Source organism: Schistocerca gregaria, chromosome 2 (genome assembly GCF_023897955.1).
Source record: "Schistocerca gregaria isolate iqSchGreg1 chromosome 2, iqSchGreg1.2, whole genome shotgun sequence".
NCBI lineage: Eukaryota > Metazoa > Arthropoda > Insecta > Orthoptera > Acrididae > Schistocerca > Schistocerca gregaria.
Genome location: NC_064921.1, coordinates 718,789,439 through 718,811,420, shown reverse-complemented (window position 1 = coordinate 718,811,420; position 21,982 = coordinate 718,789,439).

Below are 21,982 nucleotides of genomic sequence, written 5' to 3'. Positions count from 1 at the left end.
ATTGTGGCTGATATTCCTGGAGTTTTGAGGCCAGAAGAGCTTACGGGCAGTATTTATGGGACTCGGATGCTGCGTTTGGCGATACCATTATCATGGCATGGTTTTTGGCCCTGTAAATATAACTCCGACGCCAAGAAAATATGTAACAGGGCGATGCCAACAGTACTGCTATGATTGCACCGCCGCCAGGTTAACAGCTACTGCAAATTGCGCCACGAGTACCACCAGCCTTCCACTAAATTGTTTTTATTTGGCAGTCTGTAAATGGACCAGTTATTTGTGAAATTGGATAATTTTATAATAATAATTATGATGTTACTAAAAACTCCATCTTACACCCGTGTTTATCCCAAATCACAAACCTGGACCGGAATCCTATCCTAGTGAATTTAATTCCGAGTGTCCTGATTTATTATGAGTGAGTTTGAACTTAATGTTGTGTTGTCATTTATATAATTTTATGTACCTTTGAGTATGTCAAAGGACATTTGTTATTTAAAGAGTTGTAGTTTGTTGTGGTTTATTTAATTAATAATTAATGATAAGAATACTTACTATTTCTCATGCAAACTGGTGTAGTTTCGTTAATGAGTATGGTTCTTCAAGCCATGAATGTTTAAGGGTCCTCATGTACTAGGCTAGATAGTTAATTAAGCAATGCGAACGCTGCTTCAGAGCCAGTGTAGTTAGATCTGCGTTCTGTTTAGTTGCTTCAAACCGAGTTTAAGAAGGAACTATGTACTGTGTTATCTATTCTAATGAACATTGGTTAATGCACAGGCACAGAGACCCCGCACTAAGCAATTAAGTAATGATTATGATCATTAGCAGACCCCTTATTTAAATGCAGAATCATTTCAAGCTTTTCTGCATTCAGTATTGCGAATAGTTTCATGTGTGCCTGCTATTTGTTTTATAACCTGATGCAGTTAGTTAATTTAAGGTAAGTGTAGAGAGGCATATGTTACTGTTCACTATCTCATTGGGCATTTGTTTGTTAGTAGCACATTTATCTGCAAGATTCTGTTACTGTGTTGTAGTAGCAAAAGATGTAAGGAGAGAGTTTAGCGTGTGTCAAGGAAAGTTAGGTTAACCTTAGCACTGCCTCCTGCTTTATCATTTTGCTTGACACAAAAATGCCTAATCAGTCTCCCGACTGGTTTGAATATGTAATGTTCCAACTTGCTTTTGTGCTGGGAGAACGTCTGTTCCTACCAACCGTTTAGTGTTGGTTACATTGTACATTGCTGGAGTGTTTTGCAAACAAATCCCAGTTTGATTGTTCTGTTTCCATTAGGTTATCTCATAATCACAACTTTCAAAAATTCCTCGCCGAGGTATTACGTTAGCATCGATTGCCGTTTTAGTGTGGTCGATGGTGCCGCTACACACTGGTGTCTTAATTCACGTCCTACCACCTTGTCCCTTCTTCTTTCCAATTTTTCCTCATATTTCTGTCCTCGCCGATTTTACAGCAAAACCCCTTCATTTCATATCAGTTGACTAAATTTTCTACAGCCCTCTATGGTACTACAATTCACTCTTCGATACGCTTCTTTTACCGTTTTCCCACAATATATGACACACTTCCATATAATTCTGTGCTCCAGACATAAGGTCTCAGAAATTTCTTTCTTAAATTAAGGCCGATGTTTCAAACTGATAAACTTCTTTTGCCCAGGAAAACCCCTTTTGTCCGTGCATTTACGTCCTCTTTGTTTCACCCATTATACATTATTTTGTTTCCAAGGTAGAAGAGTTCCTTCAGTTCCTCTACGTCGTTGTCTTCAGTTTTGATGACGGGTTTCTCACAATCTCTTTTCTGCGACTCCCCGTTACCTTCGTCTTTAGCCGCGCGGGGTAGACGCACCGTCTCTGGCTTCTTGTCCCGGTCCGTGAGGCTCGCCCCGTCTGAGGTTCGAGTCCTTCCTCACGCATGGGTGTGTGTGTGTCGTCCTTAGAGTAAGTTAGTTTAAGTTACGAGGGTCAGTCAAAAAGTAATGCCTCCTATTTTTTTTTCTACGTTTAATTGTCAGGAAATTTAAATGCAATTACATAGGTTGAAAACCACAACATTGAGGATCATTTTGTCATTTTTCAATGTAATCTCCGCCCATCTCTACAGTTTTGGTCCATCTTTGAACAAGGGCATGTATCCCAGCACGGTAAAAATCACAGCTCTGCTTCCTAAGCCATTGACGCACGGATGTTTTGACGGCCTCCTCATCTTCAAAATGAATCCCACGATGAGCTTCTTTTAGTGGCCCGAACAGATGGAAGTCTGATGGTGCCAGGTCAGGGCTGTATGGGGGATGAGGCAAAACTTCCCATCCAATTTTGACAATCTCGTCAGAGGTGTGACGACTGGTGTGTGTTCTTGCATTGTCATGCAAAAGAAGAACATCTGCCATTGATTTTGTTGGGCGAACTCGCTGAAGACGTGCTTTAAGTTTTTTGAGGGTTGTGACGTATTGAACAGAATTTATTGTGCATCCCTGCTCCAAAAAATCAACCAGAATCACACCCTCTGTATCCCAGAAAACTGTTGCCATAACTTTCCCTGCCGATCGCATAGTTTTGAATTTTTTCTTCCTCGGCGAGCTTGTGTGACGCCAATCCATTGATTGCCTCTTTGATTCGGGTTCAAAAAAATTCACCCATGTTTCGTCCCCGGTCACAATTTTTTTCAGAAACTCATCTCCCTCCAAACGGAAGCGCTGCAAGTGTTGGGAGGCTATTGTTTTCCTTGCCTCTTTATTCTGATCGGTTAACATTCTTGGAACCCACCGTGCACAAACTTTTGAGTACCCCAATTGTTTAATAATCGTGATCACACTGCCTTTACTAAGAGAAATAATGCGACACACTTCATCTGCAGTCGCCCGACGGTCACCACGAATGATGTCATCAACTTGCTGAATGTTGTGTGGAGTCACTGCACTCACCGGCCTGCCGCTCCGCTTTTCGTCAGTCAACGGTGTTTGCCCTTCAGCTTCCTTACAACGACGAACCCATCGTCTAACAGTGCTGACATCCACTGTCACAACACCATACACCTTCTTCAGTCTTTCATGAATGTGTATGGGCGTTTCACCCTCTGCATTCAAGAATTCAATCACACAACGCTGTCTCAAACGAACATCGATGTCGGCCATCTTACAAACTTCTGCTGTGCTGCCACCTGTTGACACAGAAAGTTACTACTGCAGTGGATTGCAGAAGGTTTGAGGAATGGCGCCAAATTCAAATTTTTCACTTAACTTAATTTTTTTAAGTAGAAAAAAAAATGGGAGGCATTACTTTTTGACTGACCCTCGTAGATTAAGTAGTGCGTAAGCTTAGGGACCGATGACCTCAGCAGCTTGGTCCCGTAAGACCTTACAACAAATTTCCAAATTTCCTTCCTCTTTCTTCGGTTTACTCTCACTCCACAATCTATACCCAGTAGCCTGTCAGTTTCGTTCAGTGCGTCATATAATTCTCCTTCACTTGCCGCGCTGAGAATGACAAAATCATCAGCGAATGTTATCAGAGACACCGGGAGGGGTTTGTGCCGCGCCTCGGGGGTGTGATAGGGTATCAGAAACGGTTACGGCAACTGCTCTCGTCTTGCAGGAAATCCGGATTCGAGTCCCAGTCTGGTACAAAAAGGAAAAAAGAATTTGTTATGAAATATTCTACAGCTAATGCTAAATCAAAATCGCAATTTGCGAGTTCATTATTGATGTTATTTCGCGTTAGCTATTGTCCGCCCCCGGTAGCTGAATGGTGCCGGCATGGTAACTCAGCGTGTCCGGTCAGAGGGTTAGCTGTCCTCTGTAATCAAAAAGCTGAGTTAATGGATCAACGGCGAACTGAAATGGGTGTCTTGCGACGTCCGCCACGAGCAGGTGCAACGAACGAAAGCGAACAAAATGAGAGAGCCGGCACGGTAGCTCAACGTGTTCGGTCAGAGAGCTAGTTGGCCTCTGTAATAAAAAAAAAAATGAGAGGAAGAATCAACAAACGAACTTGAACGGATGTCATGTGACGTTCGCAACGACCAAATACAACGATCAAAAAAATAAATAAATAAATTAAAATAAAATAAAAAATAAAGAGAGAGAGAGAGAGAGAGAGACTTGCACCCGGCGAACGGTCTACTCGACGGGAGGACCTAGTACCATGACATTTACATTTTACCTTGACTGTTAATCCAATTCATGAACACATTATTTTCTTCATAGCTTCTTCGCTCTGCAGATTGAACAGTAAGGGAGAATCAGTGCATTCCTGTTCTACACAAATTTCACTCTTAGCTCTTCCCTCTTAGTCTCCCATTCTTATTATCCGTCTTGATGCTTATACATATTCCGTAAGGAGCGTTCAGAAAGTTTATATTCGAGGGCCGTTCGGTCCAGAATCGTTATACCCATCGGGCGAAATCGCGGTGAGCATCGTGGCAAACATCCTAGCTGCGCACAAAATTGAGTGTACCCAATTGGTAAAATATGCTGCCCTGATGAGTGAAGCAGTCTGTCACTGCCGGCTGCTCATCCTAGGTGTTTTACACCGTCTAACGCTTTTTTAGTTCGACAAACCTGTGAAGGTGATTTGATTATTCTTCAAGTCTTGGATCCATTATCAAGAGCAAAGTTGGAACTGCCTCTTTGGTACCTCTACCTTTCATGTAGCCAAACTGATAGACATCTAACAGATTATAGTTTTCTTTTCCTTTCTTCTGTGTATTATTCTTGTATGCAGTTTCGATGAATGAGCTTTTAGGCTGATCAAGCGATACTACCGATATTTATGTAACATTGCTCATTTCGGAATTATTTAGATTATGTTTTTCCCGAAGTAATGTCTCCAGTCTTATGCTCTACACTCCAACTTACAGCTAGCGTTTGGTAGCTGTTTCCCTCAATGGTCTTAGAAATTATGAAGGTACGTTATATATATCTTCCACCTTATATGACTGTGCTCTGTATGTCTGTCCTATTGACTTCCAGTTCTGTCAGCAGACATTTCCTCTGGCTCCCAAAGATCTTCAATATATACGGGGTGTAGATTTTAAGTTGAAAAACCAGAATAACTCGAAAAGTAAGCTTCACACGAAAAAATGTATAGAAACCAAAGTTGATTATTTTCGAGTGGCTGGTGCTAAAATTAGACTGAAACCCCAGCCCCCTGTGGGTGAGACGGGAGGCAACTTTAAAATTTCAAATGGGAACCCACACTTTTTGCTGCAGAATCAGATTGTACATTAAAAACTACGTACATTTTGTCTTCAACATTTCTTCTGATTATTGGTATTTGACACTGTAATTCAAGAAAATCCATGTTCTCATTCTTGCGTTGAAAATGGTTACGGACAGATAAACAAATACTTATTTACTTCGTAAAGTTTGATTCACTAGAACTAAAACTCTCTCTCTCTCCCCATTGGGTGGGGCTTCATTTAGAGGAATTAGACTTTTATAAATGTTGACACACAAAACTTACCCGAATCTGCGGAAAATATTAATATTTGGCTTAACATTAATTAGAACATCAATAAATTGTACCCATTCTGAACTAAATTATTGGCTACAAACGCCTAAGACCTAGGAAGTGAGATTAAAAGCACCAAATTTCCTACTAATAGGAGTTTCTTTCATTCGACATTATAAGCCTCTATATAAACGTTCCAGTAACAGAAGGGATAAACATTCTTAAGAACGCTATATTAAAACACGGTAAATCCAGCTTGATCGGAACATATTAGTTGACTGAAGTACTACAGCTACTGCTACCATATAATTACATTTCATTTCAACAGGAAATATAACACCAAAAAGATGGCCAAGTAATGGCAAATGATCTTGCGAACATGATTACTAAAATCTTCGTTAACCAGACAGAAAGACAGTTTTTTAAACAAATACAAACAGGCCACAGAGAAAATAATATGTTACAGACAATATGTGGGTAGCACTGATGACATAAACAGAATGCATAAACAGTTAAACAACATACATCAGAATTTCAAGTTTTCCGTGAAAGTAGAATAGCTAATAGTATCCAAAATTAGGAAGGAGCAATTCAAACACAAGTTTGTAGTTCATAGGAAGCTTTCAACAATGGACACAAAGATTAATATGAGCAAAAATCTAATATACACTGTCCCGCCGCGCATCGAAAAGATTTCCAATAAAGAAGCATGCGTGCTCCAGAAGACTTACGTTCATGTTACTCTTCGTAGCGACAACATGCTGAATAACACCGCCTATTCTGAAACACAGAAAGAACTGCGTTTTAATCAATCTCACGTTTATAAAATAACTTGCGGGGATTGCGAGAAATTTTACATTGGGCCAACGGGAAAGAATATTAACGCACGTTTTAAAGAACAGGGGGGACAGAGTGAAAGAAATCTGTGAACTTTCAATATGCATCTGAGAGAAAATAGCTATGCCGTGTTAGACATAAAGAAAACATTAAGATATTATACAGAAGAGATAAAGCAAAAAGCATTGATACCTTGGACAAAATATACCTCCATCTAGCACAGCAGCCAACAGAAATGTTAAATGAGCAGACAGACTTGTGAAACAGATGATTTTTAGATAATTTTAGTCGTAGTTTGGGTACTATGTGAACTGTTTAAAACGACGGACTGTTTTTATCGTCATGAAATGTGGCCATGTTTGCTAATCAGTATTGCGTTTCAGTGTAGGATGGTTTTTTGTAATTTTACTAGAGACATGAATTGTTAATTTTAACATACTAAGAGAAATCGTACAAATCAGCCTATTTTAGAAGGATCTTACCAAATTGACTATTTTAACCGCAATAAGAAATGCAGATGTTTTCATTATGTGACAGTATTGCAAAAGATATTAACAGATGACAGATTTGTGTGGTATAAAGTTTTTAGGTAAATGTAAGTTTGTTTTCGTAGTGCAGTGGCGAGGGACAGTGATATACCAATTTATGGCTGCACAGTTACAACGAATGTAGCCACCACTTTTGTCGATGGCATATAACAAAGAGATATAACGGAAAGATTTAATACCACCTTTAACCAAATATGCAGCAATAACGAATAACTGAATGTACTAGTAATGGCTGTAAGTAGTTTCTAGGCCCATTACGTAATATTTATTAAGAATTAAAAGCAAGTACGCAACGGTGTCGCTCTCTGCAAAACGGCGAGTGTAAGTATAGTCTTTGGATGATGCATGATGCCGGCATTTTTATGTGTCTATGTACGAGAAAGAAAAGGACATGATGTGCCATTAAATGAATTTGTAAGGACCAGGGAGCTAGCTGTTTGTTTTTACTAGCATGGCGTGTTGCACGAGGAATATTTTGTTTTCAACTTCGCGAAATTAAAACTAGAGTGAAAATCTTGCAGATCTTTGCACAGATGTATTGCACAGTGTTTCTGTTTCTTCAAGCGGCTGATAACAATTCTAAGCTCTCAGTGAGCACTTAAAGATGCGTGGAATAATAATGACTTCCGCCAAGTGTGAAGAACCTGCTGTTATTCGATTTTTTCATGCTGAAGGCTTCCGTCTGATTTCATGAGTGACAGCAAATGTGCAGGAAAGGTGCAGGAACTTGGAAGCATGACGTATAGACGTTCATAATGCCGGCGTTCAGTGAAGGAAGCCAATAGCAATCGATAATCTTGCTCAGCGAGAGGACCAGGCGAATCGAGAATATCGTCTGCGAAGGACAGTTCAGAACAACATAAGATGAAACTTCCTGGCAGATTGAAACTGTATGCCGGACCGAGACTCGGACTCGGGACCTTTGCCTTTCGCGGGCAAGTGCTCTGCCAATTGAGCTACCCAAGCACTACTCACGCCCCGTCCTCAAAGCTTGACTTCTGCCAGTACGTCGTCTCCTACCTTCCAAACTTTACAGAAGCTCTCCTGCGAACCTTGCAGAACTAGCACTCCTGAAAGAAAGGGTATTGAGGAGACATGGCTTAGCCACAGGCTGGGGGGATATTTCTAGAATGAAATTTTCACTCTGCAGCGGAGTGTGCGCACATAGCTCATAGCTCTTAAGGTATGCCTTTTTGAGCCCATATTTTTTGCTTCGAATGTTCGTTCCTATCATATCCCTGAATATTGACCACTCCTCCTGAGACATCCTATAAACGTGTGTAAGTCTTCGGATGTGTCAATGAAACGAGTTAAAAATGAATTATTTTCGATGTGAATTGAACGTTATTTGTCTGCCAATATGTTTAAAAATTGAACTTAAGAAAATGTAAGCAAAAATGTTCAGTTTGAAATTTAGTTTGGAGCCTAACTTCATTGAGTATGTTCGGTAGTGTCTGATTTTTTAACATTAATGGAATCTACTATGCAACATGCTACATAGATTTCATTTCTCGAATAGGCAGTAGCGGTTTTCCGAGTACTTGGCAGTAAATAATTACTCGCCAATGTAGCAATTAACTCTAACCACACCCCCCTTCTTTCTGCATTGCATTCCTTCGTCTGTGATTACAGTATGTGTACAAGCTAACCGCACAGTTTAAAGGCTGGAGAGCTGAGGAGAAGAGAAATGTTTACCCACAAATCTCTTAACGTTGTTCAGAACAGCGCCAGCCTGCGTACAGTTGTGAATCCCCTCCCGCGGGTTTCGTCTTGTAGGTGCTAATTAAACAGGCAGGTCGTGTTTTGCTGGGGACAGAGTAATTTGCCTACAGCAGCACTCCGTCTTGTCGCTGTGTTGGATCGCTGAGCAGGCAGTTTCAAAGCGCTGAGAACAAAACACAGTTTGAAGCTGCTGTATATGCGCTGTTACGACAATTAACATTCCTCAACGACGATAATTTCTCTGTTACAATATCCTGCAGATGTATGCGGTGACAATAAAGAACTACCGGTGTATATGCAGAGCAGTGATGTGAACATTAAATACTACTTGCTGTTGCAAAACTAAAGCGTCGCACGTAACTTTCTGTGTGCATCTAACGTTAGTATATACAGAGTGAAGGAAAAGTGTGTCACGAAATTTTAGCTCTGGATGGCTGATGCCAGTAGGGACGTAAATTACTAAAGTTGTGTAGGACAACAACGCACAATTTTTAAACTACGGAAACTTGCCGCCACCCTCTCCGATTGGCGGGAAAACCGTAGCCTGTGTTGATGGTCCGCCACAGGATTTAGGTCTTGGACAGGGTGGAAACTAAATGGACGCTGACCGTCATCCCTCAAAACGTCCAAGACTAAGCGATGAGTGACCCCCGTGTCGTGTCCAACCGCCCGAGTATTTGTCGTAGGTGCTTCCTCGAAGCGCTCGAGAAGAGTCTCTTCAAATACACCATCCCGTCGTGTTCTAGGTCTTCCAGCATCACCATGATATCCCGTTAACGACTTTGTTTGGCCAAGTCGCCGGTGAACTGATAGATTAGATTAGATTTAGATCAGATTAGTTTTTTGTTCAATAGATCTGTGCTTAGGAGGTCCTCGTGGATGTGGAACATGTCAATTTTTTGAAAGCTGAAATAACAATACTAATAGTATGAATATATAAAATAAATCATTTGTTTCTATTAAAAAATTCGTCAATGCAGTAGAAGGAGTTGGCCACTAGTGAGTCTTTCAGGCTCCTTTTAAACTGATCTTTATTTGTAACTAAATTTTTCATGTTTGCTGGCAAATTATTGAAGATGAGTGTTCCTGAGTAGTGAACCCCTTTTTGAACTAAAGTAAGTGCTTTTAAGTACTTGTGCAGATCATTTTTGTTCCTGGTATTGTATGTATGAACTGAGCTATTTGTTGGAAAAAGAGGTATATTATTTACGACAAATTTCATTAAGGAGTAAATATACTGAGAGGCAGTAGTTGGTATACCCAGTTCTTTGAAGAGGTTTCTACAGGACGTCCGTGAATTTACTCCACAAATAATACGGATTACACGCCTTTGGACGCTGAAAACTTTTGTTTGACTTGAAGAGTTTTCCCAAAATATTGTACCATATGACATTATGGAATGAAAGTAGGCAAAGTATGCAAGCTTCTTCATTTCTATGTCGTCTATGTCTGCCTACACTCGAATTGCAAACACAGATTTGTTAAGGCGTTTCTGCAGTTCTGTGGTGTGTTCCTCCCAACTGAATTTATTATCAAGTTGTAATCGCAGGACTTTAAGACTGTCAACCACTTCTATCTGCTCTTCTCATACTTTATGCATATGCTGGGTGGAAACCACTTACAGGTTCTGAATTGCATATAGTGAGTCTTTTCGAAGTTTAATGTCAGTGTGTTGGATTTAAACCATATATTAATATCCATGAAGACATCATTAGCAGATCTTTCTATAACTACACTCGACATACTATTTATTGCAATACTTGTGTCATCTGCAAACAAAACGAACTCTGCTTCTGGCAGTGTAACTGATGAGAGATCATTAACGTACACAAGAAAAAGCAATGGTCCTCAGATGGATCCTTGTTGGACACCGCATGTAATTTTTTCCCATTCTGATAATGACTGATGACTTAATTAACTAGTCCCTTGCACTGACACTCTATGTGTCCTGTTAGCGAGGTATGACTTGAACCATTTTGCAGCACTGTCCGTGACACCATAGAATTCTAATTTATTTAAAAGAATGTTTTGGTTCACAAAATCGAATGCTTTTGACAAATCACAGAAAATACCTGCTGCTTGTAGCTTGTTATTTAATGAATTAAGTACATTTTTCCTGTAGGTGTAAATAGCCTTCTCGATATCAGAACCATTCAGAAATCCAAACTATGTTCTTGATAATATGTTATTTGTGGTGAGATGGTTGAGAAGCTGCCTGTACATTACTTTTTCTAAAATTTTTGAGAATGCTGGCAAAAGTGAAATCGGTCTGTAGTTTGATGATATCTTTTTATCCCCTTTCTTGAATAGAGGCTTAACATCTGCATATTTTAGCCCGTCAGGAAATGTTCCGTTATAATTGACTGGTTACACAAGTAGCTTAGAATTTTACTAAACTCACAAGAACATGCCTTAATTAACTTTGTTGATATTTCATTGTAACCAATTGAATGCTTTGTTTTTCAAGATTTCATTATGGAAGCTATTTCTTTTGGTGAAGTGAGTGACATAATCATGTACCTGAAGCTATTTGTAAAGGCTAGTTTCAGATATTCAAGGGCATTATTTACTGATCCTAGCAGTCCCATTCTATCAGTAATGCATATAAAGTACTTGTTAAATAGAATTGCCACACTATGCCCAGCGGTTACTAATGTGTCATCTACCTTTAGTGCTTAGTCTCCTCATTCACTACATCCCATATTGGTTTTTTTTGTTCTCTGACATTGCTATCTTCTTCTTGTAGTGCATTTGTTTAGATGTTTGAATTACTTTTTTTAAATATTTTACAGTATTCCTTGTATTAAACTAAATCATCAGCATTGGAGCTATTATTGGTCGAGAGATACATTTTCCTTTTTGTCTTACAGGAAATCTTTATTCCTTGTGTAATCCATGGTTTTATTATAGACTTCTGTTTAATTTGAGTAACTTTTAGAGGAAAACAGTTTTCAAACGTGGTACTGACATTGTTCATGAATGTTTTATATTTTTCATTCATGTCATGAGAACAATAAACATCTTTTCAGTTCATATCTTTGAGCAGTTTTCTAAAACACTCAATTTTTGGTTGATTGACTACTCTCCTGTACTCCAATTTAGCAGTCTTGATAATCTACTTAGAATTTACATGTAAAACAAGGAGCTGCATGTCATGATCTGATAGTCCATTTATAACAGGGTTTACGATATGATTTTGTTCCTTTGATTTTTCTATAAAAATGTTGTCAATGGCTGTTCTTAAGGTTTTAGTGATCCTTGTTGGAAAGTTTACAGTGTGAGTTAGATTGAAAGAAAATATAACTAACTGCAGTGAATGTTTACTGGAAGATTGCATTAGAAAATCTGTATTAAAGTCACCAGCAATCAAAATTTCTTTGTTTATTCGTGTTAAATAATCCAAAAGAGCTTCTAGATGATTTCTGAATAGATTATAATTTCCTGCAGGTGTTCGGAAAAAGAGTTACTATTATATAGGTTATGTTATGGAACTCTACTTCTGTTGCACATGCTTCTACATGTCGCTCTTGAATTTATGGCAGTTTTTAATAAATGTGGCGACTCCTCCATCCATATCTACTCTGCAAAAGTAGGAAGCTAGCTTAAATCCTGAAATGTCTAACATATCTATACCAGTGGTCACTTCATGTTCAGAGAGGCAGATTATGTCAATTTGGATAGATGAATTCATTTCATCAATACAAATGAGTAGTTCATTAACTTTATTTCTGAGTCCCGGAATGTTGTGGTGTAATAAAGATAACTGATACTGCATACTAATGAGATTATAGCTGCTTTGGCGAAGGTGAACTGGCAGTTTCTGATTACTTTCTGTTAAACATTGTTTAAATGGAGGTGTATGCTAAAATCTGACTCCTGTTCATCTGTTTTCTCAAACTGAGTGTGTCTGCCAATCTTTCTTAAAACTCGTTTTCTTTCCCCTTCCCTATCCTAAAAAAGGCATCCCTCTGACATCTGCGACCACTGGTATTTTACCACTTGTGACAGTGTCCCACCTTAAGTTTTCTGCAATCAACCTGGGCCGTTTTCCCTTCCCTTTCCTATTGAGGTGAAGGCCATGCTTAGTGTAGTGCCACCTATCGATAGCATCCACAGGAATCAAACCAATATGGGACCCTATATCCGTCCTAAGCAGCCACAACAACTCCACGTTCACTCTCCCTACGGAAGAGTTCAAATGAGGCCGATCACGGCGTCTCAACACAGACACAAATCCCACACTCGTATGCTTCGTTGCTGGTGCTATCTTCACCAGGGCACTGTCTATGGAATATTCAGAGTCTCTGTCAATGATATTTCCCGGACCACCCACTATAACCACGGCATCCTCCTTTATGAAATCCTTGCACAAAGAACCTCTGTTACCTGACCAAGATCTGCGCTAGGCTTGAAAGAGTTTGTGACCTGGTACTCAGGACCCAGATTTTCCTGCAGTAGTTGGCCAGCACCTCTACCATGGGAACTACCTAACAACAGAACTTTCTTTCTCTTTACAAATTTCCCTACCTTTTTCAAGTCCTTGAAAGCTTGTTGTGCTCTTTCTACAGCTTCAGATACATGAGGCTCATCCGATTCTGACTGAGACAACAAGTCAAATCTATTTTCAAAATTTATGATAAAGCTGTCTGATGCTCTCCTTTGCCTGTTCCCCCTATTACATGTTGCCACTTCCCACCTCTGTTCACCCTTCTCCCTCTTTAACCTGTCCAGATCCTCCCTTGCCTTGTCTAGGTCAGCTTGAAGAGCTACAATTTTCCCTTCCTGTTCCAGTATTTTCCTATCTCTACTGCAGATCCTACAATACCACTGGTGAGCCTCATTTATTTCCCCATTTCCCACGCCACTACATTCGCCCCAATGAAAGAAACTACAGCACCCATCACACCATACTCCGGAACTAACGATCCTACGGCATGTCACACACTTCTCACTCATGGTAAAAACGGAAATCGTATAAACTGTTGTATACGTTTGCGAGTGTGGGTGTCGTCTTGCTGAGCACAATTTCTCGTACAACCGTTGAGCTTCATGGGCATTGCAGTTGGCTATTTCATAAAAAAAAAAACATATCTCGTTCCTTCAGACGAAAACTGTGCCGCCATGCTTACTCTATGACTAAATCGCTGGTGACGTGTGTGTGCTCCGAAGCGAAGCTTACGTATGGAGACAAACAGCAAGACCTATTCTACAAGTAAACTGATTACTTGTATTGTGGATAAGTAGAGTTCTCAACCACAGCTACGAAACCAAATTATTCCCTCTTATACGTTACGAAAAAGACACCACATAGTTCAAGGAAAACTTATAAAAATGAAAAACCCATAAAAACTAAAAAAATGTTTGAAAAATTAATTATGTACGATAACATATAGAAACAATATATTAAATGTCCGTTTCTCTTGGTATGGTAAATGTTACGTTTATCTCTCGTCCGACCCTTACACGTTCAAATACGCGTACCAGAATTCTGCGGAAGCACGCTAGTAATTTTATCTCAGAGTTCGAAACTGATACGCATTAACCTCTGTGACCTATGCACGACGTTTTCTTTTATTTTTATTTATTGGCTTTTAGGTCTCTACCCCCAAAATCTTTAGTACTTAATTAAAACAAAATAGAGATAAACACGTGTGGAAGGTACGCATTACATAAGTAGATAAGTAATAGATTTACATTACTGATGGAAATACTACGAATATACTAGTTACATTGCTCCTAGAGAAGTTGGTTGTTGTTAACTGTGCCAATATGTGTCAATTGAGGAAGATTGAAATGTACAGGTTCCTCCTATCTCACTTTCACAGTTATTTATCTTAACGCATATATCTGTATTATCTATTTAAATTTTCTGGAAACAGGAAGAGAAATATTACCTGGTAAACCCTTTAGCCACTTGTCGCCAGCAGTGTAGGCACAATATGTTGGGAGGCGACATTTCAATGACACCAGATGCAGAATCGATGAAGCGAATTGTGAAACGTCCCCTTAGAAAAATTATACACGACTGTGCTTAAACTGACACACAATAGTTTTTAGCGCTAACAATCTGACTTTCAATAATCCCTACAAGAGAATGGCCCTGACCAACATTAACCTATATGTTTCACAAGTCACTTACTGCCAGCGAACTAAAAGATTCAAACTACGGAAGTCACTAACTACTGATAGGCGCAGTTAGCAAATGAAAGATTTTAATAGAGAACAAACAATGTATTACCTTTATAGTCATAATATATATATCAGTTCATGACACCAATTCTTACAAATTTCAAAAGTCCGCCATCTCTCTCCCCACGTCCACCACCGCTGGTGGCTCACCTCCAACTGCGCAACGCTACGCGCTGTTAGCATCCAGCTGCCGCTGCCCAACACTACAATGGTAGACAACAATGCAAACCAGCCACAGACTGCACACGGCACAGCCAGTGATTTTCATACAGAGCGCTATGTTGCAGCGGCGTTACCAATAAAAAAAAACCTAAACAGCCTACATACAATTGTTGTCCAAGGTTGTCGCATCCGCAGAACGAATGGTTCACATCCTTGTGATTCCACATCCACAAAGCGGTGAGTCAAATGCATTAATTAATTTTTTATTACATTCTTTTCTTGTTAGTGTACTATATGTTTGAAGAAAGTCGTTTGCCGGTACTTTCAATTTTTTTCCTTGCCAGCATATATTGCCTATTAGGCCATACTACCTGCAATTTCGTCTGCTTTTATCCCATCGTGACCTGTCATCCAATAATTTTAGACCTGCCTTTGTTCCTTGGATTTCCGTCAGTATTCTGCGAGCTATAGGGTGACTCAGTTTTCCGGTTTTGTTGATCATAGCAAGTAATGCGCTGATTCGGAATCTGATAACATAGTGTTGTATCTTTCTGTAGTATTGAAAGACGGCGAAACTGACGGTTTCGTTGATTTTCACACTATCCATATCTGAGTTGCAAATTATGTAGAGTGATATGTAGATCGAATTAATTTGACTTGAAAATACCGTTTTCTTCTGTTTTTATTAGAGTTTATCCGATAGTGATTGCCAACACACAAAGTATTTGTGAGAGTTTTATTTGTTGAGAACTACGTTTGGTTGGGCTGGCAGTTTCACAGACAGATAGCAAATGGGCACCATTACATTAACGCAGGTTGTAATGGTGACCCCGAAGCCGGGTAGAACAGCGTTCGACGATGGGCGTTGTTTGCCGTGGACTGTGTGGGCGGACGCCCGTCGCGAGCCGACACAATGCTCACACCAGGTAACGCTGTCGTTGGAATTCTGCGCGAGATGAAAGCTGCTACCACGTTCCAAAGCGCTTTTCTGGGGTGAGGGTGTTGTAAAGTACAGTAACAGTCCCTGAAGGCGTATAACAATGAGTCTTGGGCAGAGAATGCAGAGAGGACGGCGCCAGCCTGCCGGTGGGAGAGCAATATACCGGTAGACATTACGCAGGCTCTGTGAAAGCTACAGGTATTTATGACTGTATGCTCTCGGCAGAAAGGCAAGGTGTGAGGATTCCCTTAGTATGAGACTGCAACTTTCTCATCTCAAAAACAGGTGTCCCCGGGCTCTCGTATACCTACATGAAGCATATAGCAATCTTTGGACGGACGTAGGAAACAACATGTTAACGTGCTCCTTTGAGGAACCAACAGGACAGAGCGAAAATACATTCTGTTCTTCAGCTGTAGGCCTCTGGGCGCGAAAATGGATTTCATTGGTCAGCCTGGTCCGAAGTAGTAGTTTTGGAAACTTATTGGGAAGTAAAAGGAGTCTTGTGATAGGATGGCTAGGAGTGGGTCTCGAAGGAAGAACGAATGTTACGAAGAATGTCAGGAGGAACTAGGGTCGCACTTGATCCGCTGCTAATGAGAACATAACATCGAACTCTGCTCCCAGAATTCGCTGCGAGAAGTATTTATTTCACTATGCAGCTACAGCTGGAGCAAGATGTAAAGTCCATGTGACGTAGCTTTTGAGGATTCACTGCCATGGTGTGAGGATTTATTATAAACAATAGAACTTATTGCCACCGAGACTTTAACTGTATACGAATCTCACCTGTTCACAAAATTAAATTACACTGGCACTGTTCCACCATACTTTTGAGGTCTGCAGGGCAATAATTCAGCTTGAATAAAAACAAATTCTTGCGTAATAATTGATAGTTTACAGTCTTCATTGGGCATCTACATACCGATACAGGTTAAATACCTAAAGGTTTAGGCGGTGGGATAGTAGATTGTTTTGAGTAGAAAGAAACGCAAATTGGGCGCAAATATTGAGACATGAAGTGCTGGTGGATAAAAGCAAATAGGAGGTTATTTTAGCCGTGCTGGATGTTGTTGAACTCCGTGGCTAGTAACCAATGAAGTTTTTTTTTGGATGGGGAACGCAACCTGCCACAAATACATTTCTGAAAGCTTTGTTTTATTGCCATTAACGATTTTGGGCTGTCGTGTCTATCTTCACATGACTACACTTCCTTTACGAAAGTAAACTGACAAATCTACTACTGTAACGAGCATACTATTGTAGTAAAACAAGTGTATCCATTTGAAGATGGACACACCAGCCCAAAACTGATGGTGAGAATAAAATGAAGCTTTTCTAAAATTACGAGTATTTCTCGCTGATTACGTTCTGCAACAACCAAATAAATTAATTCTGATACTTTATTAATACAGTGCATATAGAAATTTAATGAATATTAACAGTAATGAATCAACCACCATCTCGGTACAACTTTCAGGATTAGGTACTGGAGTAACTGAAGGGAATACAAACACAATGGATATTGGAAGTAATTTATTAACAAACAACATCCTCGTTGTAGTTGTAGGGAACAAGATTTTCAAAACTTTTGTTCTGAGTATTATAGTGTATAGCTGCAAGTCATTAATCTTGGTAAATAGAAAACAAACAAAAAATCGGAAGAAACAGTGAAGTGGAGAGAAAAGAGTCACAAGAAATGGTCAGACACTTTAACAGAGAATGGACGTAAAACATAATTCGGCTTGACAACTCCGACAAGAACCCACCTAGCCGAAAAATCATGAGAACATAACAGAACATGCGCGCTGTGATTTCCACTGGCTACCCTTACATTGATGCCTTATGTGGTAATAAGAACATATGCGATTCAGAACACAGCATCTTTTTGAGGCAACGACCATTATCATAACACAAAAGATTTTTCATAAAGATTGTCAATCAGTTTCCAAAATTCTTAGAATGTGATTTTCACTCTGCAGCGGAGTGTGCGCTGATATGAAACTTCCTGTCAGATTAAAACTGTGTGCCCGACCGAGACTCGAACTCAGGACCTTTGCCTTTTGCGGGCAAGTGCTCTACCATCTGAGCTACCGAAGCACGACTCACGCCCGGTACTCACAGCTTTACTTCTGCCAGTACCTCGTCTCCTACCTTCCAAACTTTACAGAAGCTCTTCTTATTTCAAAATTTCACAAATTTAAACGATTGTTTCTCCCAACCCACATCGAAAGCACTGTTCTTGTTTCATCTCCTTTGCCACTTCTGGAACACCGGATGAAGATCGTTCTTTGTTACGCACTTAAAAATCGCCTCTAGAGCTTTCACTTCTCAGGTTTTGTTACGAAAAGGACTTCCCATAGATTTTCCTGGCAGTGGGGTGGAGAGAAAATCCGTACCATTCAAGGTGTTGACCGCCTGGAGCGTGGATGTGATGCAGTAGAAATGTCTGTCCTATTCTGAAACTCTATCACAGTTTGAGTACATTAGGCCTGGAACTGTATTGGTGAAGGTTTCACCGGACACCAAATTTTCTCCCGTTTGTTGGAATGTGATCATCAGTCGCTACAAGACCTAACCGTAATACGCTGCGGGGACTGCAGTGCTTTTTGGAAGAGTCTGAGTGCACACCATGGCTTTGTAATCGACGGTCGTAGGGACCATGACCTTACTCACAGATTACTGTAAACGCGCTTCTTGAGAGGATAGTTGGCCACTTGCACTCAATCTGCCCTACTACGTTCCAAGAAACCCACGTTTCTTCTACAGTGATGTTTTGAACCCCTTGCGTCATCCTCAGTCCGCTGTTTCCAATAATAATACATCGCAACACGATTTAGCTCTTGCTGTGGAGATAGAAATCGTGGAATCCCGCGTGCAAATTCTTTAAAATAATTAAGTGCGTGAACGCTTCCAGCTGATATCTCTAACATGCGTGCAAGTTGATGGATAGCGGGATGACACGCACGACTAATAATGACTGTGTCCAGCATTGACCACAGGCCGTAACAAGCACACCTTCTCCTCCTTGCAGTTAAGAACTTTTATTTGGTCGTCTTGAAATACTTTGTGCTAACGAAATCACGCTCGACATAACACAGAAGACTCACCAAAAACCCCCTTCAACTTCTCATGCGTCGCAGAAGCATTCTGGTTCAGGCGTACACGAAATTTTATGTTGTAAAGCTGTTTAAGAACCTCAGACTTTAATATATTGTTCAGGTCGATGTAGGCTGAGCTCATTCACCGTTGGATGGCTGACCTGTCGGACGATTTTGCCAGAAGTCAGAAATTGCGATCAGTGTTTACGTAAACCTCAAGGCGTCTGTTAGTGTGCAGCGACAGAGCTCAGACGTCCATTGGATTACAGAAGTCAAGGAATTACGTCTAAAGCAATTATCAGTCTTCTTAGATATTTTCTTTGAATGATGAATTTGGCCATGTGAGTTGCACGTTTCCTTCAGGTTTCCAATACACATCTGTCCACTTAGTTTACGCGATTCATACTAGAACATGAACTTAGTGATCATAGAAATAAAACTCCAGCGTACCATACCTTTCGTTCCTTTAAATAAACTTCGCGGTACTGTCTTATTTGTTTACAGTTTAAATCTTCTACATCTACATATATATACCCCGCTAGCTACCAAGCTGTGTGGCAGAGGACACAATCCCCCCCCTCTTTCACATTCACGGATCGCTCGAGGAAAGAACGACTGTCTGAACGCCTCAGTACCATCTCTAATTTCCTTATCTCTGAATGATGATCATTGCGCGATTTCAAAGTTGGTGATAATAATATATGCTCTACCTTCTCAGCGAAGATAGGATTTCGAATTTAGCGAGCAGCCCCTTCCGTTTAGCGCGTCGTCTATCTGCAAGTGTGTCCCACTTCAAACTTTCTATGAGATTTGTAACGCTCTCGCGATGGCTAAATGTACCAGTGACGAATCTTGCCGCTCTTCTTTGGACCCTCTCAATCTCTTGAACCAGACCCACCTTGTAAGGGTCCAATACAAACGTACTATTAAGATTGGACGCACTAACGTATTGTAAGCAATTTCCTTTGTTGAAGAAATGCATCGCTTCAGGAATCCACCAATACATTGCAATCTAGAGTTCGCCTTGCCCGTCACTTTGGTAATCTGATAGTTTCATTTGAGATTAGTTCAAATAGTCACACCTAGATACTTGACGGATGTTACCGCTTCCAAAGAATGGGCATTTATTTTGTACTGGTACATTAATGGGGATTTTCGCCTTGTTATACGCAGTAGATTACACTTACTAATATAGAGAGATAACTGCCAGTCATTACACCACGCATTTATTTTCTGCAATCCTCATTTATTTGTTCACAGCTTTCGTGTGACACTACTTTCCTGTAAACTACAGCATCATCGGCAAACAGTCTAATGCAGCTATCAGTACCATCCACTATATCGTTTATGTAAATCGTAAAAAGCAGCGGTCCTATTACGCTGCCCTGGGACACACCTGAATTTACGCTTGTTTCTGTTGGAGCCACCCAATTCAGGGCGACACATTACTCTCTGTCTGTTAGAAAACTTCCTATACAACCGCGTATGTCATTGGACATACCGTAAGCGCACACTTTTTGGAGTAAGCGACAGTGCGGAACTTAGTCGAACGCCTTTTGAAAGTCCAGAAGTATAGCATCAACCTGGGAGCCGGCGTCTGGAGCTTGTTGTGAATAATGCATGAAGAGGGTCAGCTGGGCCTCGCATGACCGCTGTTTCCTAAAACCGCGCTGGTTTCTGCAAACGAGCTTCTCAAGGTCTAGAAAGGTCATTTTGCCTGAACACAAAATATGTTCCATGATTCTATAACAAATCGATGCCAGTGAAATTGGCCGGTAATTATGTGCAACCGATTTTTTACGCCTTTTTATAGATTGCTATGACCTGGGCCTTCTTCCAGTCCGGTGGAACTTTCCGCCGTTTCAATTATCTCTGATAAACGATGGATAACAATGGTGCTATATTTGTAGCATAGTCAACATATAATCTTACGGGGATACCGTTTGGGACAGTTACCTTCCTGGCGTCTAAGGATCTTAACTGTTTTACAATCCCAGATACACTAAACACTATGTCAGCCATCCTTGCATGTGTTAGATAAATGAAAGGTGGAATGGTGCTGCAGTCATCTACCGTAAACGAGTATTTGAAAGCTATGTTTAGAATTTCGGCCTTCTGTTTATCATCATCAGTTACATTACCCGTACTGTCAGCAAGAGGAGATTCGAATTACACTCCTGGAAATGGAAAAAAGAACACATTGACACCGGTGTGTCAGACCCATCATACTCTCTCCGGACACTGCGAGAGGGCTGTACAAGCAATGATCACACGCATGGCACAGCGGACAAACCAGGAACCGAGGTGTTGGCCGTCGAATGGCGCTAGCTGCGCAGCATTTGTGCACCGCCGCCGTCAGTGTCGGCCAGTTTGCCGTGGCGTACGGAGCTCCATCGCAGTCTTTAACACTGGTAGCATGCCGCGAGAGCGTGGACGTGAACCGTATGTGGAGTTGACGGACTTTGAGCGAGGGCGTATAGTGGGCATGCGGGAGGCCGGGTGGACGTACCGCCGAATTGCTCAACACGTGGAGCGTGAGGTCTCCACAGTACATCGATGTTGTCGCCAGTGGTCGGCGGAAGGTGCACGTGCCCGTCGACCTGGGACCGGACCGCAGCGACGCACGGATGCACGCGAAGACAGTAGGATCCTACGCAGTGCCGTAGGGGACCGCACCGCCACTTCCCAGAAAATTAGGGACACTGTTGCTCCTGGGGTATCGGCGAGTACAATTCGCAACCGTCTCCATGAAGCTGGGCTACGGTCCCGCACACCGTTAGGCCGTCTTCCGCTCACGCCCCAACATCGTGCAGCCCGCCTCCAATGGTGTCGCGACAGGCGTGAATGGAGGGACGAATGGAGACGTGTCGTCTTCAGCGATGAGAGTCGCTTCTGCCTTGGTGCCAATGATGGTCGTATGCGTGTTTGGCGCCGTGCAGGTGAGCGCCACAATCAGGACTGCATACGACCGAGGCACACAGGGCCAACACCCGGCATCATGGTGTGGGGAG